We start from the raw sequence: 25,024 nt of genomic DNA on the forward strand, positions 1-25,024 counted from the left end.
CCCTGTGGAATGTAGAATTCCACCCCAGGGGACACTGAGGAGGGGAGGACTCAAAAATGCCCCTTTCAGTTATTACCTCCTCTCCAGAGCCTAGAGTCCTGCTGATCCCTGAGCCTGGGGAGGAAGAGGAGCCATTTTTAAAGGGCTTTCCCTTCCCCTGCCCCCTTCCCTGGTTCTTGTCACAGAGACAGGAAGCAGCAGAAGACCAGAATTCCGAAGTGCAGACAATGCAATGTTTACTGGGGTTAGTTTCCATGCAAGCGTATTCCAAAGCCCTTCACACCAGTCGGGCTTAATCTCTATCCGCCAGTAGAATCTGTTCCCCAGGGTTCCCTTCCCAGCTCCGACGCCACAGAGCATTTGCCCCGCGTTCCCCTTCCCAGCTGTGATACTGCAGAGCCTTGCTTGTGTTCCCATTCCCCCACCTTAGCAAACATGATTCCAATTTCTCCTTCCACTTCCTGTTTGACCCCAGTTTATATAGTAATATTCTCAGCTATACCTTAACCAATCATCTTGTAACATAATTCTCTAACCAATTATATCCCACTACTTACACCTAGCAACATTAATTATACAACAGACAGAAACAATTAGAGAACCAGACAGATTGACAATAGAAAAGTGGAGGCCGTAAAGATAAAATATACAGAAATGAGAGTTTCACAACCATTGAGAAGGGAATTCTTGCCAGACAGGAGGCTCTCTTAAGATCTGTTTCTTTATCTGGTGGTGATGGGCACTATCAGGACAGGATCATCTTCCTAGCAGCCCAATACTTCTGTATTTTAATGTGACTGGTTTGGGATTGGAGGATGTGACCTTACTCTTCCCAGCTTATGGCTGCCCCTGCTGCTTAGCCAAAGGCCTTAGCCTAAGAACAAGGCCTCAGACTCTCCCGAGGAGAGAAGGCCCATACACAGGCAGACTGTGATTTTGATTCTTTGTTTTATACCCCTGTAACTCACTAAGTGATAGAAATACACCTAAGTTCTTCAAGTCAAGGCCTGTACAGGCAGTCTAAAGATCTCTATTCTAACAGCCGTCAGTCCCTGGGGCAGAATGATCCATGTAGCTCCCTGAGTGGTTGGTGGGCTGAGCTTCCCCCCGCTGGAGCTTTTCAGGGATGAGATTTTGATTAATTGTAACAAGAAGAAAATCTCCCCTGTTCCTGGTTGTCACCTTTTGCCCTTCTTGTACCTCCCTCAGCCTCTGTTCTCCCTGATAGGGGAGATGCAGAGACAAGCCCCAGTCTTTCTGAGTCATACAGTCTGTATCCACCTCTGAAATATTGCCACTCGAGAGTATGGCTCCCACTTCTTCCGTAGAGGGACTGCGACAGCGGCTACCCAGTTGGGTCTGGGGGCACCAGAGATCCAGGCTCTAGTGTTCAGGTGATATAGGGCCTATAAGTCCCCCGCCTGAGGGGAGGCCAATGCATATGGTGGGCCATAAGCACCACAGGTTTTAACCCTGTCGGCTTCCTTCCCCATGGCTCTTATTTAGATTATATTGAAGTACACCTGTGGATGGGAATATGAATTTGTGGGCACAGCATTGTGCAGTGTGCTTCCAAGGCAGCCTGTAATTCAGCCAGGGGTTTGCAACTGGGCCTTGGGCTGGAGGCGATTTTCTCTCCACAGAGCAGATGGGGGATGCGCTGGGACCAGCTCCTGGCTCTCTTTTAGTGAGCTGGTTCCCTGTGAGGACACACCAGACGTCACTGCTATCTACGTAGGGGAGAACCAGCTGGGGATGTTCTCCAGACCCAGCTGATTTGGAAGGTTAAATAGGATAGTGAACAACACAGCAATGTGGGGCTAGGTCCCTGAGAAAACAAAGTGGGGGGAAGACCAGAGATGAGAACTAGAGATGGGGGAGGAGAAAGGGTCTCAAGGGAGGGAGCAGCTGGAGAGAACCAAGGAGTGCAGTGGACAAGTCTGCTGTCTGAATACTAGTGGTCATAGATGTTCTGCAGAAAAACCAGAGCCAGCTGGTCCCGTGGTGTAATGGTCAGCCCTCAGGACTCTGAATCCCAGTTCAGAGCTTGGTAGGATCTTCTGGAGCTGCGTCAGATTGCTGTGAAGCCCTGGAGGCGCTGCTGCTCAGCATCCCAATTGCACAAGAGTCTCTCTTTTCCCTCCTGCTTGGCTACTCATGTCTGCTCAAGGGAGATCTTTGTTCCAGATGCCCCCATGCTATTGAACTTGCGAGTCCAGCTAGAGATGCCTTCCATCCTTTGGGTTGACTTATAGCTGCATTCCAGGCTGTCTCAGCTGATGGCCACAGGCTATTGGGAACCCCAGCCCCTAACCCAGGGCATGTGGAGGGTTCGGAGCTCCCCATAGTGGCTTGGGCTCCCTAGGTGGTTTTTTCCACAGCCTGGCTTGGTTTTTACCACAGCTTCTGTCCTGGCTCGGGGGCAGGGCCTCCAGGGGAAGAAGAGAGGTGGGGCCATGGAGAAGGGCAGGGCCTCGTGGCTCCCCTACTTCTTCCAAGGTTCCGGTGCTTTTGCTCAGGAGCAGAGGCTGCATCATTGTTTAAATCTAAACCAACACCAGCTGAGGATGGGGACATTCCCTTGGTATCTCAATCCTAACCTGCCTCCAGTCCTGCTGCCAACGCAGCTCAGGCGAAGCCTGCAGCCCCTAGCTGTTGATGCTGCCCTTCAGCCGCAGCTGTGCAGGGTGTGAAGCCCTTTCACTTGTGTTGCCAAGTGTCCCTAGCCCTGAGGACTTTCTCTCTCCTCGTCCTGAGGGATCTTCCACTCCATTCCCAACCCACGTCCTAATGATCCAGGCGGTCTTCTCCCAGAAGAGGATCATTTGGGAGCTGGATCCCTCTTTGCCTTTTCTCTGTGTCTAGCACAGTTCAAGGTGCCTACGGGTGGGATGTTTGATCCCAATGACCTGATGTGGAGCTGCCATTCAGCTTCCCTTATTTGGTCTCCTCTTTCACTGAATCCAACATTTTTTCAATCTATCATCACCATCCTCCCAAGCACATTTCAATTGCTTCCACCTCCCTTAACCAGATCGTGTCCCTGTAGTTTGAGGTGTCTTCATAGGTCCTTTCTCCATCTTTCTCACCCTCTCGTGTCTTTTCGCCCTCATTAACTCTCCTGGGTCTCTGCTTTCTAAGCTCAGACTGTCTCTGCATTTCTGGCTGTTCAGAGGAGGGAGGACCATGTCTGCGCGTGGCCAGCCTGCTCCCTGCCATGCCAAACACCCACTGAAGGCCACCAGTCAACCAGCATATGGGACGGCTGCTGATGCTCAGAGGCCAGCATCAGAAGATGGTAGGAAAGTAGGGCCACCCCCTAGTGAGGCCTCTGACCGTTCCCACTCCAGGTACTCACTGTTGCAGCGGGGCAGGAGATTTTACCCCAAGAGGCTTTTCCCCAGCTGGCGAGAAGCAGAGAAACACCCAGCCCCCTAGGCGCTGTTTAGCCCCCTCAGGCACAGGGACAGGTGCACATTTGGAGGGGGGAAACTGCTCTACACGCTAGCCCGGGCATCTTCCCATTTACTTTGGCAAGTCAGGAATGGCAAAGGCTAGACTGGACGCACCTGGGGCTCACGCCCTAGCCTTTGTGACGCCCAAACCCAACTCCTTCCCGGGGGTCTAGCTGAAGCCAGAGCATTGGCCTGAGCAGCCAAGAAGAGGATCCAGCCCTGAAGAAAGCAGGACTTTCAGCACAAAGGGAAAACTACACAAGTCCAACCACGAAGGGACTCGAACCCTCAATTGCCTGAACTGAAGTCAGATGCCTGATCCATTAGGTCACGCAGTCACACAAGAAAAGCCTCTCCAAACACTTCTTTGGAAAAGGTGGACACTGTGTTTCTCAGGTCAGCTACTGAGGGGGGCAGAGGCTCTCTGGGCACAAGAAGTCGAGTTCCCAGCGAGACGTGGGACTTAAGTCTATGCAGCCAGGTGCAGGACTTGGGCAGGGAGGCTTAGGCCTGGAGGATTGGGGTGCAGCGGGCGGGCTGGCTGTCTAGGTGCAGAGATTTATTCACACTGAGGCACAGGAGGGAGGAGAAGGAGGAATCCCACTGATAGGCAGTGGACGTGGAGAAAAAAGGGTGGCGATTCCCTCATCCTAAATGGGTTGGCTGGCTTGACCCTCACCCCTCTGCAGAATATGGCGGGGGCTGCCGCTCGCCCCCTGTGGGGCAGGAGGGTGCAGGTGTGGGTTGCTGGGCTCTGATGCACCTGGAGGGCAGCTTGGGTGAGGCGGGGCAGGGCCTGTGGTTTCCATTCTGTGTTGCCTGTTGCTGGGCTGTTGCACAAGCCCCAGCCACGCAGCACAGGGTGCCCTGAGAGGGGGAGAGGACCAAGCAGATGATCCAGCACGAGGGGGGAGAGGATAAGTGGTTGTGGGAATGGAAGGCCTCGGGCTGCACTTGGGGGAGTGAAGAGCTGGGTGACAACCCAAAAACCTGCAGCGAAGGGATGGACAGGTGGAGGGGGAGATAGAAGAGGCAGCGAGTCTAAAATCTAAAAGTGCAGTAGGGTCTAGTGGTCAGAGCGGGGCTGGATACCAGGACCCCTGTGTTCTATCCTGGGCTCTGGGAGCAGAGCAGGGTCTAGAGGTTAGAGCAGGGGGACTGGGAGCCAGGCAGTGTTTTCTGCAGGAATTGCAATGGGGCAGGGGTTCAAATGTACAGGGGGTGAGGGTCACGGCCGATGAGGGGTGAGACAGTGAGGGTGAAGGGAGGCTGTATGGCACCATAGTAAAAACTGAAAAATGTTTCATGACCATTTTATTAGACTTAACTCATGTTTTAAAATCATCACACAAATTAATGTTGGCTACAGAAACCTTCTATGGAGCACTACGTCTACATCCTTCTTGGTTTCTTGTTATAACTTTGCACAACTCTATTAATGAACTTCTTGAATGCAGTGCGTTCATCTTTGGTGGCTTATCGTGTGTCCGGTACTTCCATTCCGTCAATTGATATGCTCATTAGTTCATTCACATGATCAGGCAGAAGGCGACTTCTTTCAGAACACAAAATTCTATTCAATGAAGAAAAAGAACACTCAAATGTAGCTGTTGTGAGTGGGAGTAGCAAGAGATGAATTCTTACTCCTTTGATCCCAGGAAACAGAACACAAAGGTCGGGTAGAGCCACTAGCGATGATAAAAAAGAAGTTGAAGTCAAATCTTCATTCATTCGTCGTATGATATTTCACTCTATGTTCAAATTCTCTCTTCTGGACTGAGCACGTGGCAGCCCCCTTGCTGGTAGTACCTCGCTCCACTCAGCTGTCAGTGTTTTATAGGACAGGCATCTGTAAAAGCTACGTAGAGGTTGAGTAGAATCTAGAAGTCGCTGTTGTAGATCTTTAAGAATCAAGGCTGTGTACTTTTTCAGTTGTCTTAACAAACACTTCTTGTCCTCTTCACTTAAGTATTCACTATAAATGCCTTCATTAGTCAACTTCTGGACTGAAGTCTTTGCTTCTTCCAGTACTTTTTCAAGGGATAGCTCTCTGATTGATCCAAATTTTGCTTCTATTGCTGGACAAAGATCTACTACTGTTGTAGCAGATGCCTGGACGGCATTGTTTAATGGCCCAAGTGGTTTCAACAGTAGACTTACAAGGGAGAGAATGGCAATAGTCTTCTCTAAATGTAGTAGGAAAAGTAATCCACCAGCCTCACTACTTAGATCCATCCCATCTTGGCAGATACTTTCCAAAGCCAGTAATAATGGCTGGAGTAATTCTAAGACAACAGCCAAGGATTGCTCATGAGAAAGCCAGAGGGTTTTCCCGGGTTGGACTAATCTGAACTTCAGTCCTAGTGTATCTTCTGTATTTTCCAAGATATTCAGTCTTTTTGGACTCTTGCTGAAAAAAGAATATAATGAAGACGTTAAATGTACAGCTTTTTGAATGTCTTTTGAAGAGTTGGCAGCTCGTACTAGCGCTAGTTGGAACAGATGGCCTCTGCAGTGTGTACAGGAGAGATTAGGTTTCAGAGTAGCAGCTGTGTTAGTCTGCAGCCGCAAAAAGAAAAGGAAAATCTCCTCACTGTATTTTCCACTGAATGCATCCGATGAAGTGAGCTGTAGCTCACGAAAGCTTATGCTCAAAATAAATTGGTTAGTCTCTAAGGTGCCACTAGTACTCTTTTTCTTTCAGGAGAGATTAGGGTTACTCCTTTCTCTGAGCAAAGCTTGTACTCCACCAGAGAAGTTTGCAGCTCCATCAAATGCACAAGCAGCCATCTGTTTGGGCTCCAGTTGACAAGCATTTAACTCTTCTAAGACGTAGGTTGTCACAGATGCAGCCGATGTGTCTTCTGTAACTTGAACATCTAGAAATGCATCTACTGGCCTACCACTGACATCAAGATAATGTACAAAATGACGTAATGCTTGATGCCCATTTGCATCTGCGGATTCATCAGCCATGTATGCAATTTTTTTGAATGTGGTAAGAGAGTTCTTCACTTTTTTAACTGCTGAGTCTTTCATTGTTGCACCACATGCTTCGAGCCAGTCAGTGGAGTTTCTTGCAGAAAGATAGTGAGCATTTGCTGGTCTTGTTCGGAACCAGTGTTCAACTTCAGGATGAACAAGTGACAATGCACTTAACATTGGCCTCCAGTTTGTAGTGTGTGGTATCTCTTCTTAAATAGAAAGTAGAATGCCACAGACATGTTTGTTTGCATGAACTGTGTTGTGTCTCCAGCATTCTTAACAGCCTCATTAACACTCACCGGTGTTGTCCTTGATTAGTGGAGACTCAGAGTTCAGAGGTGCTTTCACATGAGTTCACCTCCCAGGTGAGGGGCAAAAAGGCACCTTGCTTGTTCCTCCAGCTGCTCACTGTTTGCTCTGGCCACTGTTGTTCGTTGTGCCACCGTTCACTCCATCGCTCTGTAACCAATAGCCCTGCGCCGTCACCTTCTGCTGCCACCTGCCACTGTGACCTCTGCGAGTTGGTCTCTTGAGGTTCCACCAGCTCTCAGTGATTTCAGCCGAGCTCTCAGTGCGGGAACCTCGCTGCTAGTGCAGACTGGGCCGTCTCTTCCACAGAAACACTGTCCCACTGCAGGTCTAAGCACTTAGACCTGATTCTCAGTGATTTCAGCTGTAGTGGTCACTTAACAGAACAAAGACTATCTATGGAGCCTAATCAGCTCTGTCTTTAAACAGTGGAGAGGGGCAGGTCAAACAGTACTTGTGACTCAGGCAGACCATGAAGCAAAACACCTGTCCCCATCCTCTCTCTCCATGCCCTCCATCAGCACAGGCTAAGTACAGTTCTACTGCCCTTTACTCACACAATAAGAACAACAACACTTCATTATCCCCTGCCCCCCGCATTCAAGTGATTTGTAACCCAACCCCAGCCAAAATCTATCACTTGGGCAACGCAGCTCTGTTTTCTGGATACCTCGGTAGATTAGGTGTGAATGTAAATACAGTCTGGTCCTGAAGCCTTTCCCCCAGCTCATCACTAGCTGTCAGGGAGAGCTCATTTAGACTTTGCTTACAAATCATCATTTGAAATGATTAGGTTGCCCAACATCACCGCTAAGAATGCACTGACATGGTCATCGTCAAGGTTCCCTCCCAACTCAGGACTCTAGGGTACAGATGTGGGGACCTGCATGAAAACCTCCTAAGCTTACTTTTACCAGCTTAGGTTAAACTTCCCCAAGGTACAAAATTATTTTACCCTTGGATTTCCTCTGCCACCACCAAACTTTATCTGGGTTTACTAGGAAACATGGTTTGGACACGTCTTTCCCCCCAAAATCCTCCCAACCCTTGCACCCACTTCCCGGGGAAGGTTTGGTAAAAATCCTCACCAATTTGCATAGGTGACCATAGACCCAAACCCTTGGATCTTAGAACAATGAAAAAGCATTCAGTTTTCTTACAAGAAGACTTTTAATAAAAGTAAAAAGAAATCACCTCTGTAAAATCAGGATGGTAGATACCTTACAGGGTAATTAGATTCAAACATAGAGAATCCCTCTAGGCAAAACCTTAAGTTACAAAAAAGACACACAGACCGGAATATTCATTCTATTCAGCACAGCTTATTTTCTCAGCCATTTAAAGAAATCATAATCTAACGCATAGCTAGCTCGATTACTTACTAAGTTCTAAGACTCCATTCCTGTTCTGTCTCTGGCAAAAGCATCACACAGACAGACACAGACCCTTTGTTTTTCTCCCTCCTCCCAGCTTTAGAAAGTCTCTTGTCTCCTCATTGGTCATTTAAGTCAGGTGCCAGCGAGGTTACCTTTAGCTTCTTAACCCTTTACAGGTGAGAGGATTTTTCCTCTGGCCAGGAGGGATTTTAAAGGGGTTTACCCTTCCCTTTATATTTATGACAGTCATAAAAAACAACAGCTGTATAAGGAAGCTAATCTATGTTCATACTTTCCAAATCTATTATAGTTTTTCAGATACATGTATTTTATTATACACATTATATGCTTTTAAAGTGTGTATTAATATTTCAATTTCAATTCAAATGTCCAAACAATCATTATATTGGCAACACAGCATGTAACTAATTCACAAACCTTGGGGATGGGAGGGTTGGGGAAATTCAGGGGGTGTAGGAAATCCCTGCCTGCGCTCCAAATGGGGGGCCTGAACCCCGCCCTACTCACCGCTTTCCAACTGGGGGGCCTGAGCGCTGCCCTCCTCACTGCACCCTCGAAGGGAAGCCAAGTGCTGGGTGAGCACTTAACACTGATGGGGCAATTCTTTCAGGCTCTCCAGGGAGCCCACATCACTCTGCTGTAGGAGGGAGCCCTCAATACGAAGCAAAAGCTCTCAGACAGGCCAGCCAGATCAGTACAGCCACGTGAAGGAAGAAACAGAGGCAAGGAGACAGAGCTTTCACCTCCACCACATAAGATGCAGCCAGCCATCTGGGAGGAACCTACTATATGCCCAGAGGCCTTTATTCCTCCAGCATGCGAGGACAGAGGGGATGTCAGGAAGTTTCCCCTTCAATCCCTCACACAAAAGGCCCTTCTTAGGAAAGGCAAAATCCTGAAGAGAAAAAGACACCCAGAAGGATGCCAAAGTGATAGATTTTTATTATCTTGGGGAATAGCTCAACACCTGACCAGGGACTTGAACCCTCAACCCTCAGATTAAATGTCTTATGCTCTACCAACTGAGCAAGCCAGGCTCAGAAAGAAAAAGGGCAAGTACATACAGAGGAGAATCTAGTCAAGAAAAAGAGAGCAGGAAACAATAGAGGAAACCTGCTGCTCTCTCTCTATCTCTTCCCAGCCCTTGCCCTGGTCTCCTCTTCCCTCCAGCACCCTGAGGCATTTTGCCAGCACAATGCCCAAGTCAGCTCCACCCTCCCCAAACTCTAGAAGGCCCAGCTCATCAACCTGGCCACTCTTACAGCCTCCTCTCCAGCCCTGACCAATAGGGAGGAGGATTGAGTCTCCCTCCCTCAGGCCCACCCTTCAGCTTTCCTGGGTAAAGACCATCACCGCCAAAGTGACTTTGGGTCAGCAGGTCAAACAAGAGGGCTCCCTCCTAGGCCTTGCTGCATCCCAGCTGCAGGACTCAGAGTAAATCCAGCTCACATCCCTCCCTCTCTCTTCTCCTCTCCCCCTCCCCTTGGCTTTTTCAACACCTGGCCCCACAGCAAACGAGAGACCGGTGCTTTCTGGGCCTGCTCCTGCAGATGTAGGTTTCTATTCTGCTATTTAAGGACTCAGCAGGAGAAAGGGACCTTTCCAGGAAATGGCGACAGCTTCTGGGAGTCCATGCATGGCTTTGGACACCACAAGGAACCATTTGGCTCCTGGCACACAAAGCAATTTAAAAACCTGAGTGTCCAGATACGAGCTCAAAGCTTAGATGAAGGGCCTGATGCTTGACCAACTGAGCTAGCCTGGCTTGCTGACAGGTTATATCCCTTTCACCACAAGAGCAAGTGGGCAGGCAAAAGAGAGGCAAAAAATGTCCCAGAAACCCCTCCTCTTTTTCTCCGCAGCCACTGCCTATCGGCAGGATTCCTCTTCCTCCTCCCTCTTCTGCCTCAATGCAACTAACTCTCTGCCCCTAGACAGCCAGCCCATCTGCTGCATCCCAACCCCCATGCCTAAGCCTCCCTGCCCAAGTCCTGCACCTGGCTCCATAGAATTAAGTCTCACATCTGGCTGGGAACTCCATTTCTTGTGCCCAGAGAGTCTCTGCCCCCTCCCTAGATGACCCGAGAAACACTGTGTCCGCCTTTTCTAAAGAAGTGCTTAGACTCCCTCATCATGTGGTCAGATGGATAAGGCATCTCCCTGTGGATCAGATGATTCAGGATTTGACTCTCCTTGTGGTTGTGCTTCCTTTGGTTCAAAGTCCTGCTTTCTTCAGGGATGGATCCTCTTCTTGGCTGCTCAGGCCAATGCTCTGGCTTCAGCTAGACCCCCGGGAAGGAGTTGGGTTTGGGCATCACAAGGGTTAGGGTGTGAGCCCAGGTGCTTCCAGTCTAGCCTTTGCCATTCCTGACTTGCCAAAGAAAAAGGACTGCAGCCTGGGATAGCGTGTAGAGCAGTTTCCCTCCTCCAAATGTGCGGCTGTCCCTGTGCTTGAGGGGGCTAAATAGCGCCTGGGGAGCTGGGTGTTTCTCTGCTTTCTCTGTTCACTGTGGTGGAAAATTAACCACTCGTTGTGTTTGGTTCAGAACAAGACTGAGGCCAGCTTTATTCAAGAATGCGCATACAGGGAGAGTCAGCCGGAGCTGCTCTAGCGTAAACAGAAAATACAGGAGTTTATGTAGCTGAAAACCACAATTGGTCAAGCGCACTTCCACCAATGGAGCTTTCCCTTATTTGGCATATAATGCGAGCCTTAACAGTAGTTTTGCCATATTTGGAATATAACAAAACAAGCTTTTCCTGTTATTGACAGGTTGTTCTTTTGCGGTTAACGGTCTTTCCTGATTTCTAGCTGTTAGGATTACATTTCTTAAGCTGTGCTGCTGCAATTGTCTCACAATGGAATTTTTCTTACTGTCTTCTTAGGCTTCATATACACAGTTAGCTTGACCAAAGTTTTGGGCCTACTTAGGTCTACCATGTTTTTCCTCCACACCACCAGCTGGGGAAAAGCCTCTTGGGGAAAAATCTCCTGCTCCGCTGCAAAACTGAGCACCTCGAGTGGGAACAGTCAGAGGCCCCACCATGGGGGCTGGCCCTGCTTTCCTACCATCTTCTGATACTGGCTGCCAAGCGACAGCAGCTGCCCCACATGCTGGTCTGTGGGTGGCCTTCAGTGGGTATTTGGCATGCCAGGTGGCTGGGAGCAGACCGGCCAAGTGTCTTTGTGGCTGTCTGCTGGCCACACATAGGCATGGTCCTCCCCTCCTCTTGCCCCACCTTCGGTTCCTCTGTGGCTTTTAAGCCTTCCCTTGGAGCTGTCAGCACCAGCCTCCTCTGCTCTAGGTGCCCAGAGGAGGAAAGGTGTGCTGGGCTCCAGCCTGGGACTTTTCCTCCTTCCTGCGTAGCCCTGACTATGAAGCCTGGCCCTGCCACTCCTTTCTTCAAGCTCCATGTGGGCAAGAGGAAACGTGTGGCAGCAAGCACAAGGGCTAAACTTGTAGGCATTAGGTGAAGCAGCAAGAATCCCAACTACCAGGTCAAACAGCAGGACTTCAGGCATTGGCAGCTAGTTCAAGATCCCCAACCAACTGCAGCCATCCCGACCAAAGACCTGGACCAAGTGGGCATGAGTCACCCAGCAGGAGAGAAACAACTCGCTCTTGTACAAGTGGAGACAGGGAAGGTGAGCAGTGCAAGCTCCAGGGCTTTACCCGAAACCAACACGAGGTCCTACTGAGATTTGAACTCAGATTTTAGGATTCAGAGTCCTGAGTGCTGACCATTACACCATGGGACCAGTTTATACTGCTTTTGCTGGAGGTCGGTGACCCTCATGGGGCTGGCTTGTATAAGGGGGCTGTTGGCCCCATATTAAATCTTAGTGAGGTTTTTTTGGTAGGCTAGTTCCCAGTACCAATAGAAGGGGGAACGGTCAATGGGAAATCAGGACCCTGAGACTGACAGTCACCAGAGGCAATGCAGAGAGGCCAAAGCTCCAAGTTAGCCAGACTGACAGGCCAGGCAGTCTAATGAGGGAGTCACCAGGCCAGGGGGTCCCATCCTCCATGTGAGCTGGAACTACCTGGGCGAGAGTGGGGCCGAGCTAAGGTGGGAGCAGGAGCCCAAGAAGAGCCGGGGAGCAGAGGTGCACAGGAGTAGTGCCAAAAACTGCTACCTATAGGAATTTGCTACCTGTAGCAGTTTCTGATACCTGACATTGTTCTTATTTGCTGACTTGTCCTAATTTGCTAAAACTTGACAGTGGCATGGTATGGAAGCATAAAGTCTTCGGCCTCCAAACGACCCTGCCTGGTGTACGTCTGTATCTATTACCTCTTCATACAGGGTTGCAAAATATAGAGTGAGGTCATTTAAACATCATTTATTTTGCAGCTTCATTTACTGTGCTAACAATGGAGCATCCTGACACTGATACTTCTGCCCAAGTGACCTGTGGGTTGGATTCAGTTTAGTGGGACGCGGGACACGTGGAGGATAATTTAAACTCTTAATTTCCTTAGGGTTTCCCTTCAACATACTGTAAGGAGGGTGCAATCTCTTTATTTATTACAATAGTACAAGGAAGTCAGTCACACAAGTGACACAGTGACCGTTGCGAGTCTATGCTGACGTAACGAGAGTTAACATAGGCTTGTAGTGTAGCTATGGCCTTAGGTCTATGAAATGTTTGGGTGAGGTAACAGGAAAAGGATGAGGGGAGACCAAGATCCATTCAGGTGTTTAGGCTCCAGCTTTTGTGGAAGTGGTCTTACTGCACCCTAAAGGCTCAGGAACAAAGAGGCCCATAAGAACGAAATATCATGACTTTATTCACATTTCTTGACTTCCGGGTGTATAATTCCTGTTTTTAGATTCTTGTGGTTGTCAAGCCCTCTTGGGGTTGTAAATATGTGTTTGTTATGTTTTGAAGGTCAAAGCAATAAATGAGTTCAACAAAGAATTAGATCAGTTCCTCCAGATAAGTGCATCAGCTATTAGCAAGATAATCAGGGATGCTTCCCCATGTTCTCTGTGTCCCTAAACCTCTGACCACCAGATGCTGGGAGTGGACAATGGGATGGTTCACTCACTGATTGAGTTCTGCTCATTTTCTCAGAAGCACCTGGCACTGGCTGCTGCCAGAAGACAGGATACTGGACTACACAAACTATTGGTCTGATCCGCTATGGGAGTTCTGTTATTCAGTGAAAATTGTCCCTTTAACTCTCCAGCCTGGGCTGTCTCTTACGATGCTGTGCTAGTGACAAGCAGCAAAACTCCTCCAGGAGCTGCGATCACTCAGCCAACAACATGCAGTGATACACCCAACCTAGTTGCATGAATGTTCTGTAAGCCACTCATGAATTACATGGAGAGAGACACCAGCATATCTCCCCAGCCCTCAGCCTTGCACCTCAGAAATGTACTGTCTTCCACTGCTCAAGAAAGTCTCTTGAACTGTGCAAGCTCATTAATTAGTTCACCACTTCCTCCAAAGAAAGTGGCCATATGCCAGACTTTATAATCTGAGCAACTCTCCCAAGCTCTTTGGACACTCACTAGTAAATTGCATAATGACAGGTTTCAGAGTAACAGCCGTGTTAGTCTGTATTCGCAAAAAGAAAAGGAGGACTTGTGGCACCTTAGAGACTAACCAATTTATTTGAGCATAAGCTTTCGTGAGCTACAGCTCACTTCATCGGATGCATACTGTGGAAAGTGTAGAAGATCTTTTATACACACAAAGCATGAAAAAATACCTCCCCCCACCCCACTCTCCTGCTGGCAATAGCTTATCTAAAGTGATCACTCTCCTTACAATGTGTATGATAATCAAGTTGGGAGTGGCTAAGTCATTATGCAAGGTAACCTATTTCCCCTTGTTTTTCCTAACTCCCGCCCCCCCCCCCCGACGTTCTTGTTAAACCCTGGATTTGTGCTGGAAATGGCCCACCTTGATTATCATACACATTGTAAGGAGAGTGGTCACTTTAGATAAGCTATTACCAGCAGGAGAGTGGGGTGGGGGGAGGTATTTTTTCATGCTTTGTGTGTATAAAAGATCTTCTACACTTTCCACAGTATGCATCCGATGCAGTGAGCTGTAGCTCACGAAAGCTTATGCTCAAATAAATTGGTTAGTCTCTAAGGTGCCACAAGTACTCCTTTTCTTTTCACTAGTAAATATAAAACATTAAAGTAAGTCTATTAACTACAGAAAGATAGATTTGAAGTGATTAGAGGTTTTAGGCGCAGAGGTCAAAGTTGGTTACATAACAAATAAAAATGGGATCAAAGTCTAAATTCTAACTTGAACAGACTAAGCAAGAATTATATCAAATAACTTTTGTCACCCCACTGGATGTTCCAGGCAGTTTTGAGTTCTTACACAGGCTGAATTCCCTCTCAGCCTCGGACCAATCTCCCCAGTTCAATGTCTTTGTCTTCTGGACGATCTTCCAGGTGTTGAGATGGGGGAGGTGTGACGTTATTGACATGAACTGGGATTGTATAGATCATTGTTGCAACCAAAGTCCTGTAGTGGCACCAAATCTTGTATAAAGGGGGTCTAATAAGGTGTCTAAGACAAGGTTATGGTTTGCTGGTTATAATTATGCTATCTGTATATGTGTATCATTTTTGTATTTGAAGTTATCAATATTGGCTCTATACTGTCTGTATTTCAAACTATTGTGCTATGCTTCTGAGTGACACCCCAGACAAGTTGGTGTCAGCTGTGCGTAGGCTGCTGGATGGCCTATTAAGGACCATCAGCTACACAACTGACCCATTGAGAGAAGGCAAATACATCTTGTGACTCAGCAAAGTATGCAGGGACTTGCCCATGTGACGCCAAACTCTATTTTGCTGTAATTTTCCACAGTGAGAACAAAGCGGGGATCTTACACCTGGAAAAGAATATAAAAGGCTGATGCCTCATCTCCATCTTGTCTTCAATCCTGCTCCCTGCCTCTGGAGGGACTTTGCTACAAACGGGAGCCCTCCACATCCCAGCTGGGGATGTTCTCCAGAGACTTGATTTGAACCTGCAATTTGTTCTATCACTGCTGTAAGTCTGAAGGAAGAACTCTGCCATGACTGTGTGTCATTGATTCCATTTAACCACTTCTAGCTCTCGTCTGTATCTTTTTTCCTTTTATGAATAAACCTTTAGATTTTAGATTCTAAAGGATTGGCAACAGCGTGATTTGTGGGTATGATCTGATTTGTATATTGACCTGGATCTGGGGCTTGGTCCTTTGGGATCAGGAGAACCAGCATTGTTACCAGAGATAAGAGGCCATTTGGTGGTATCATCAACCCTCATTTATATTTTCTCTTCAGATGCTAGAAAGACCCTTGCTGGGACATGGAGGTTAGGTAGCCCCCATTGTGTACCGTGCCCTCGCTGAGAAGTCTCTGGGAGCATGGATTCTTCTTGATGGGCCACCAACACACGTCTTGTTGGTCCTGATGTCGGCAGCTCCTTTGTTGATACTGAAAAGCTAGATGCGGGCCTTTGCCATTTACCCCACATTTCAGGAATGAACAGATAGCAATACATGATAACTTCACATACAATAAAAAAAAAGGAGTACTTGTGGCACCTTAGAGACTAACCAATTTATTTGAGCATAAGCTTTCATGAGCTACAGCTCACTTCATCGGATGCATACTGTAGAAAATACAGAAGATGTTTTTGTACATACAAACCATGAAAAAATGGGTGTTTACATACATTGTATCACATACAATAATAGCACATACAATCCAACAGGATAGTGATGTTCAATGGACCAAGACTTTTTAAACCATACCTAACAAAGCATGCTTTCTTCAAAACATATCATAATCATAGCACAGCTGTGAATATGGGGGTCCAGGGTGCTACTTTGAAGTCCAGAGCGTCACATTCTGCCAAAGCCTTTTTCCGCTAGCAGGGACCTCTCTGTGCCCAGAGCTCCTAATAGCTGCATGTCTGGAGGCAGTGGAGAACTCTGGTTTGGCATCTCTTTCTCAGTGAGCATCAGCAGTGGCTCTTGAAAGGCCTCCAGAGAGTGACCTTTCAGAAGAGCTCACTGAAGAGCCTTTCTAGGAACCAGGAGCTCCTGGCTTGACCTGTCAGACTTTCCTTGCTGAGATGACTGTATCTGTCGGGCTGCCTTTTTGGTATCTCTTTCTTCTAACCAGTAAAGACCTTCCTGGGCATTCCTTTAAATGCTTGTTCAAGACAGAGAGAGGCTTCCTTGTGGCTAAGTCTTGGAATGCGGCAAATGACAAGTCTGGAGCTGATGAAAAGGTTACTGTCACTCAGAGTCAAGCCGAGGTTGCTATGACCACAATGCAGCACTATACGAACACAGCTGCTAGCAGGAAAAGAGTGCCTTAGAAACCCTCTCTCCCCTCAGATGTGGCTTTCTGTGCGCAGAGAGCCAGGCAGCTTGATGTCGGCAGGCCTTGCAGAAAACTATTTGGAATTTGGATGTGTTGCCTTGGAGCATCAAGTGGAGCAGTTGCCTATTGCTTCCAGTGGCAGGCACCATGGCTAAGCTGGCTAACGCGCCTGTCTAGTAAACAGGAGATCCTGGGTTCAACTCCCAGTGGTGCCTTACTGCATATCTTTTGTCTCCTCTGCTCAGAGTTTGCAATGTCTTTCTAGGAAACGGAAGAGACCTGTGTCAGCAATCCAAGAAATTACTTGATAAGGAAAAGGCTTCTTTTCAGAGGAAAGTTGGAAAGAATCAAATCACCAGCCTGGAGCTGATGAAAAGGCAAATACGTTAGCAAGGAGGTTGCCTCGGCTGTAACTCCTGTGACAGGAGAGCCTGTGTCTTTTGTCTTTTTGTTAATTAAAATATCGGATCCAGCAGAAAACCCCGTTATACAAAGCAAAATGAAATCACCGACACAAAGCCATTGGAAATACCAAAAAAGGAATAATGCAGTCGCGAGTAACGCAGGGTTTCCAGGCCAGTCCTGTGCACTGAGCACCCACTAAGGGCCCTGGGTGCTTAGCAGAAACCCGGAGGAACTGATACCGGGCCTGAACATGAAACTCAACTGCTCCCAGTTGCTGCTGGAAAGCCCCATCCTGCCTAGAGAGAAAGACCAGCAGGAGGGAATCAAGGCTCGTCCTGGTCCCAGAGCCCACTCCACACCCGCCTCCACTCTGCTAGTCACTAATGTTTTTTTCCACCCACAGTCAGCCAGTTAACAGCCACATAAATCCGGTTAGCCACTGCTGCAGGGAACTGCCTTCATCGCTGAAGATGCTCCTGACAGCGGCTCTGCCAAAGGTGGTACATTGCTATGGCATCGATCAGGCGCAGTGTGTCCCGTGACACCCGCCCACTATACGGCGGCCCCTGCTGAGCTTGTCCTTGCTGCAGCTGGTTCTGCTGGCACCCTGTGGCTTGCCCTCCTTGATCCAGGAACAAGCCTCAGGCGAACTGCAAATAATCCTGTCCAACCAAGTCTGGCATCCGCCATCACGTAGCCAGAAGTCCCCACACCTCCTGGGTAAAAAAACAAGCCACCAGAAAGTGGTCTATAGTTTCAAGTGGTGCCAGAAACTGACACAGCACCTGGGGGCAACCTTTGCTCTGCACATGCCGGCCGTGCACATTGGCATGGACGGACAGTTTCCCATGAATGATGAGCCACCACAGGTCTCGGTACTTAACAGGCACCCGGGCCATGTGCAGATACTTCAATGCTCCCGTCAGTAAGTTCCCAGCGAGATGTGAGACTTAATTCTATGGAGCCACGTGCAGGACTTGGGTTGGGAGGCTTAGGCCTGGGGGGATTGGGATGCAGCGGATGGGCGGGCTGGCTGTCTAGGTGCAGAGATTTAGTCGCACTGAGGCACAGGAGGGAGGAGGAGGAGGAATCCTGCTGAAAGGCAGTGGCTGTGGAAAAAAAGAGGAGGGGTTCCTGGGACATTTTTTTGCCTCCCTTTTGCCTGCTGGCTTACTTCTTGTGGTGAAAGGGATCAACCCTGTCAGCAAGCCTGGATAGCTCAGGTGGTAGAGCATCAGGCTCTTAATCTGAGGGTCCAGGATTCAAGCCCCTGTCCAGGCACTCAGCTTTTAAGTTGCCTTGTGTGCCAGGAGCCAAATGGTTCCTTGTGGTGTCCAGAGCCAGACAGGGATTCCCAGAAGCTGTGGCCATTTCCTGGAAAGGTCCCTTTCTCCTGCTGAGTCCTTGAGAAGCAGGATAGAAGCCCACATCTGCAGGAGCAGGCCCAGAAAACACCAGTCTCTGGTTTGCTGTGGGGCCAGGTGTTGAGAAAGCCAAGGGGAGGGGGAGAGGAGAAGAGAGAGGGAGGGATGTGAGCTGGATTTACTCTGAGTCCTGCAGCTGGGCTGCAGCAAGGCCTAGGAGGCAGCTCTCTTGGTTGACCTGCTGGCCCAAAGTCACTTTGGCGGTGTTGGTCTTTACCCAGGAATGCTGAAGGGTGGGCCTGAGGGAGGGAGACTCAATCCTCCTCCCTAATGGTCAGGGCTGGAGAGGAGGCTGTAAGAGTGGCCAGGTTGATGAGCTGGGCCTTCTAGAGTTTGGGGAGGGTGGAGTTGACTTGGGCATTGTGCTGGCAAAATGCCTCAGGGTGCTGGAGGGAGGAGGAGACCAGGGCTAGGGCTGGGCAGATATAGAGAGAGTAGCAGGTTTCCTCTATTGTTTCCTGCTCTCTTTTCTTGACAGTTTCTCCTCTGTATGAACTTGCTCTTTTTCTTCATAAGCCTGGCGAGCTCAGTTGGTAAAGCGTCAGACTTTTAATCTGAGGGTTGAGGGTTCAAGTCCCTGGTCAGGTGTTGAGCTATTCCCCAAGATCAGAAAAGTCTCTCTCTCTGGCATCCTTCTTGATGTTTTTTTCTCTTTTGCTCTTCAGAATTTTGCCTTTCCTAAGAAGAGCCTTTTGTGTGTGAGATTGAAGGGGAAACTTCCTGACATCCCTTCTGTCCTCGCATGCTGGAGGAATAAAGGCCTCTGGGCATATAGCAGGTTCCTCCCAGATGGCTGGCTGCATCTTACGTGGTGGAGGTGAAAGCTCTGTCACCTTGCCTCTGTTTCTGCCTTCATGTGTCTGTGCTGATCTGGCTATGGTGGGGAATGTTTGGAGGTTTTGCTTCATATTGAGAGCTCCCTGGAGAGCCTGAAAGCATTGCCCCGCCAGCGTTAGGTGCTCACCCAGCACTTGGCTTCCCTTCGAGGGAGCGGTGAGGATGGCAAGGTTCAGGCTCCCCAGTTGGAGAGGGGTGCAGGCAAGGATTTCCCTACACCTCTCCTGAATTTCCCCAACCCCACCTCCCTGTCCAGGTTTGTGAACTCATTACATAGAGTATTGCCAATGTAGTGATTGTTTGGACTTTTGAATTGAAATTGAAATATTAATACACACTTTAAAGGCATATAAAGTGTATGATAAAATAGGTGTATTTGAAAAAGTATAATAGATTTGGAAAGTATGAACATAGACTAGCTTCCTTATAGAGCTGTTGTTTTTTATGACCATGTCAGTGCATTCATGTCAGTGATGTTGGCCAACCTAATAATTTCAAATGATGATTTGTAAGCAAAGTCTAAATGAGCTCTCCCAGACAGCTAGTGATGAGCTGGGGGCTGTGGGGAAAGGCTTCAGGACCAGATTGTATTTACATTCACACCTAATCTAGCTAGGTATCCAGCAAACAGAGCTGCATTGCCCAAGTGATAGATTTTGGCTGGGGTTGGGTTACAAACCACTTGAATGCAGGGGAGCAGGGGGTAATGAAATGTTGTTGTTATTACTGTACGAGTAAAGGGCAGCAGAACAGTAGAACATTAGCCTGTGCTGATGTTATACAGACAAAACTACACAGGATCGTTTCAGGGAACAAGACAAGTTGTCACGTTTATTATAACACAATTTGATTTATGACCAATAACTAATATCTAATACCTATGTATACACACACACACACACATCAAATGTTCTGCAGCTGGTAGATAGTTACCAGTCCTGAACATAGCTTGAGCTCGTGGCTTGATTTCACAGCTTGGGATCGTAGCTCATGGTGGCTAACTAGCCAGGAAAGCCGGGCACGAGGAAGAGCTGGGTCTCTGTCGGGCACGCACCGATGCCCCTCAATGTTGGCAGCAGAACGTTACCCAAAGTCTTCCATCTCACCCATCCTTTTAATCATTTTTTAGTTTGAATCCAGAATCTATAGGTCTTGCTTTATCACGCTGCCTCTGGGTTCGGTGTGATTGATCACCTGTCAATTGCAGATGTGACTTTCAGCCTAGGACCTGGCTTTGATCTTCCTTCTATTGTACCTTTGTTCTTTTCTTTGTAGGGTGGGCTCTTTTTACTTTGTTAGGGCTGTTCCCTGCATCTTCAGCCCTTGGTATTTGAACTTTATTTCATCAGGACAGGCTGGGGCTGGAGGTTGATCCATCATCCATCCATACCTCATTCACACATCTAAACTACACTAATAAGATTGCAGCACGGTTTTGCAAAAATGAAGGTCACAGCAAGCTTTTTCAAAATGGAGTGAACATTTTAAAATGGAGTTTGGGACAAGTTAAAATGGAGTTTGAGTTACAATATGGACAAGTGTAAGGAATGGCAAACAGTGAACAAACGTTACATTATTGACAAGTATAATGAATGACAAACAGTGAGCAGAAGTTACAATGTTGAAACAGTGTAAATTTCAGGGATTTAAGCAGCAATTGGATTGAAAGTGAAATTTACAAAGGCAGTGGCCTGAACAGCTGTGGCTCTTAACAAGCAGCTTAATTGTCAGTCAGTTATTGGGGTACCCAGTTTTATGAATGAATGAAGTTTCATTAATAAAACTTTACTTATGAAGTTATAGGAATAAATTGAACAATTACAAACAATTTCATTTATCAGGTCTACATTGTCCCCCTTTGACCCTTCAATCCCGGGGTATTGAATGGGTCACACTTTATGTAATTGTTTCAAGGCTATATATTGTGAAGCAATGTGAGCCTGTGGTTTCAGCTTAAAATACAGTCTTTTCATCCAGCAGCACATGCCACACATTACAATTAACATAGAATCTCAGGGTTGGAAGGGCCCTCAGGAGGTCATCTAGTCCAACCCCCTGCTCAAAGCAGGACCAATCCCCAATTTTTGCCCTAGATCCCTAAATGGCCCCCTCAAAGATTGAACTCACAACCCTGGGTTTACAGGCCAACGCTCAAACCACTGAGCTATCCCTCCCGCCAAACAGGGAGCTTCTCAGGATAAAGAAAACAATTGGGTATAACATAATTTTTAAAGTTGAAGACTAAGAGGCGTCCCATCCTTTAAAAATATCACACCAATGGTGCGTCATGATTTGTTCTGCTTGTGCGGACACTCTTAATATTTCAAATCCCTGAAGTAAAATAGCCAAACTGCGTGTCTGAACCTGGGTCCGTGTGGTTTCAGTCAGTTGGCTAATTTGTTCATTTCTCTTCATTAGTTCATACAAGCTTGTCCAATTGACCCCCAAAGAGAAATTAAAGTCTTGAATATTACTGGTATCCAGTGTGTTAGTTCTTTTATCCTCATGAGTTGGGAAGTAAAGCGTTAAGTTGGGCGTTTTTAACATAGTTATATTACACATACACTGTTCTACTGGCGGTTCTGAGATGTATTTATCTTGCCACACAAGCTCCTCTAATCCAATGGCACAGAGACAACTTTTTCTATCAAAAGACACTTTTGGGGTACTGTTATCTACTTCATCCCAGGAACAGGTTGCCAGACTTTTATGTTTTAAGGAGCAGGGCTCTTCTAATTTTGGTAAGGTAGGACATACCCATTGTTGTGCAGTCCACCTTGTACACAAGCAATGGTCTATGATTTCAGTGCTGCCCAGTGGGAGGCCGCACCCCAATCCCCATGCCTGAGCCCCCTCCCAAAGCAAGCACCCCCTACCCCCTCCTGCACTCCAAACCCCAGCCCTGAGCTGCCTTCCAGAGCCAACACCCCATAACCCCTTCTATACCCCAAACCCCCTCCTGCACCCCAAGCACCAGCCCTGACCCCTCTCCCAGAGCTAGCACCCTGTACCCCCTCCTGCACCCCAACTCTCTGCCCCAGCCCAGAGCTCCCTCTCACACTGTGAACCCCTCAGCCCTAGCCCAGAGCAAGCCCCCCATCCCAAACCCCAACGCCTTGCCCCAGCCCAGTGAAAGTGAGTGAGGGTGGGGGAAAGTGAGCAACGGGGGGGGGATGGAATGAGTGGGGCAGGACTTTTCAGAAGGGGCAGGGTCTCGGGGAAAGGGCGGCGTAGATCTTGAATTATCCTTAGATTCAAAAAGTGATCTTGGGCATAAAAAGGTTGGAGATCACTGCTGTAGGCTCTTTGCAGATAACTTGAAAGTTCTCTGACAGGAGCACTGTACCTAATTCATGTCTAGAGAAAGAGAAAAATATACACAAACACCAATTAAAGCCATATTTTAAGTTTGTGTAAATTTAGAATAATCAGGTGATAATACAGAAAGATATTCCTAATCCCAAGACTTGAGGTCTCATCTGAACATGAGAATGGCCAGACTGGGTCAGACCAGTGGTCTATCTAGCCCAGTGTCCTGTCTTCTGTCAATAGCCAATGCCAGGTGCTTCAGAGAGAATGACCAGAACAGGCAGCCATGGAGTGACCCATCCCCGGTCATCCAGTCCCAGCTCCTGGCAAACAATGGCTAGGGACACTCACAGCATTGGGTTGCAGCCCTACCCATCCTGGCTAATAGCCATGGATGGACTTATCCTCCATGAACTGATCTAGTTCTTTTTTAGCCCTCTTATACTTTTGGCCTTCACAACATCCCAGGGCAACCAGTTCCACAGGGAGACTGTGCCATGAGTGAATTAGTACTTCCTTTTGTTCATTTGTTTTAAACCTGCTACCTTTGGGGGGCCCCTTGGCAGCTGTCCCAATCACTGTACCCTAGGGACAGCTGTGTGTGCGTGTCATGCGGGGGGAGGGGGGTGCTAGGCCAGCCCGGGGAGGGTGGGGCTAGGGTGCGGGGGGGGTCAGGCTGGCCCAAGGGGCCTAGCTGGGGGCTGACATTGGCAGCGGGAGTCAGACCCACAGTCACCAGTGAGAAATGGTATCAGCGACCCCAGCTCCCAGCATCTCCCGGCAGAGGGAGCAGAAGGTGGAATGAGGTGGAGCAGGGGCTGGAAGAGTTGGGGTGCGGGTTTGGGGGAAGGGGAGAGTGGGGGCGGGGTCCAGAGCAGAAGTGGAGGGATTAGTCCCAGGCCCCACACCCCCCTAGGGATGCCCCTGAAGGGAAGTTCTGACTATTACAGTGACAATAAAACTGACCAGCATTGTGGGGGAGACTGAAGGAGATCCACACTCATCAGGTCTCTTCTCTCCCCCAGGGTGAGCCAGACACTGCTCTCTCCTGGCTCTCATTCTAGCAGCTGGATGCCAAGGAGCTATTTCCCCCCAAGAAGTGCATTGAGTTCCCCTGTGGTGCTGAGGTGGCTAGCGCTGCTGCTGGCTAAGGGGGCTGTCAGGCGGGGGTTGATGTGTGCATAGACTCTCAGCTGCCAAGCAGGAGGGGACACTTGGGACTCGATCAGACTGGCTCAGTGAAGACGGGGTGTTGACAGACCAATACAGACACTCTCCAGAGTATGGAGCAGCTTCCCCCGATGCAGCCAGGCAACGAGCATTTCCCACAATGAACCTGGAGCTGAGAGGGAGGCGGCAGCTGCTGTTCCCGCTCCTCAGGGAAAGGCCTGTCACCCAACAGACACTTGTTACTCAGCCACTGCTAAGGGCTTCGGGTTCCTCTGGTGGGAGTGTGGAGAAGCCATTCATTTTCCTGTTCACAATCCTCTGTGATGTGAAAACTGGGGAGGGGAAGCAGAAGCCCCACTTCCCTCCCAGAATGACGTCCAGTGGGAAAGCCAGGACAACAGGGTGGGGTGGAAAGTGATGGCCAGACTCTTGCCACCAGGGTCTAGTCTAGCTCAGGGTCCAGCTCAACTTCCTCCCTGCACCACTGGCCCCCAATCTCCTTCCACCACCAGGTCAACCCTGGAACTCAGGCAGGAACGGGGTGAGGCAGCAAGTCAAGCTGAGCAAGGCAGGCAAAAGAGAGTCTTGCCTTCGTGGGCCACTCACAATGATGTCCTTTTTGTGTGCCATGGCTGACAAAACATCCCGGACAGAGAAGCAGCAGGGCAAAAGACAGCCATATAGTTCCCAAAGTAGCTCAGTTGGGAGAGTGTTAGACTGAAGATCTAAAGGTCTCTGGGTTGATCCCAGGCTTTAGCAGGCCCTTTCCTCCTCCTTTGTGCAGGGGTGGCTTGTCCTGTAGGAGCACAGTGGCACCTTTACCTGAGGTGAGTCCCTGATTTTGAGCTCCCAAGCAGGACAACAGAGCGTGGGTTTCTGTCCCTAGTTGGCCCACCTGACCTTTAACAATGAGAGACAGGAGCCGTCTTTCCAACACACTTATTGGTCAACCCAATATGACGGGAAGAGAGTGAGGCATGGCCATCGGAGATGGTGCCAGAAAGGGTGCTGGGCAGTGACGGGCAGGGACTGGGGACGAAAGATCCTCTGCACAGCTGAGCGAGGGCAGTACTGGGGAAAGGGCATCTGTGAAAGTGTCCACGTGGAGAGGGGCCCAGGAGGAAGCGCTTGTTGTTCAGTTCCTTGGAGTAGCTGGACTTGGACATGGTGGGCATTCAGGAAATGCACATTAACGAGTTTAGGGCAGATCGATGGGCAGAGGGTGATTGGAGGAAGGGCCCATCTTTCTGGTCCTCTGGGCCAGGGAAGAATGGTGGGCTGGAGTCTTGTTCTTCACATTCGCGGTGCGAGTACAGAACGTGGTGAAGCTATGTCCAAGGAGGGCATTACTGGTGACTTTGTGCTCCATGGCACT

The 25,024-nt window shown here is 48.7% G+C and overlaps 4 non-coding genes across 4 annotated transcripts; 3 read left to right on the plus strand and 1 right to left on the minus strand.

Annotated features, from left to right (window-relative positions):
• Window positions 1-11,834: 11,834 nt before the first annotated feature.
• On the minus strand, window positions 11,835-11,906 carry TRNAQ-CUG (transfer RNA glutamine (anticodon CUG)). Its single transcript has one exon. It is a non-coding gene; the product is annotated as a tRNA-Gln (tRNA).
• A 4,739-nt stretch (window positions 11,907-16,645) lies between these two features.
• On the plus strand, window positions 16,646-16,719 carry TRNAT-AGU (transfer RNA threonine (anticodon AGU)). The gene has a single exon. It is a non-coding gene; the product is annotated as a tRNA-Thr (tRNA).
• A 1,398-nt stretch (window positions 16,720-18,117) lies between these two features.
• Window positions 18,118-18,190, plus strand: TRNAK-CUU (transfer RNA lysine (anticodon CUU)). Its single transcript has one exon. It is a non-coding gene; the product is annotated as a tRNA-Lys (tRNA).
• A 658-nt stretch (window positions 18,191-18,848) lies between these two features.
• Window positions 18,849-18,921, plus strand: TRNAK-UUU (transfer RNA lysine (anticodon UUU)). Its single transcript has one exon. It is a non-coding gene; the product is annotated as a tRNA-Lys (tRNA).
• The last annotated feature ends 6,103 nt before the right edge of the window (window positions 18,922-25,024 follow it).

This window comes from Eretmochelys imbricata, chromosome 22, assembly GCF_965152235.1.
Source record: "Eretmochelys imbricata isolate rEreImb1 chromosome 22, rEreImb1.hap1, whole genome shotgun sequence".
In the NCBI taxonomy this organism is placed as follows: domain Eukaryota; kingdom Metazoa; phylum Chordata; order Testudines; family Cheloniidae; genus Eretmochelys; species Eretmochelys imbricata.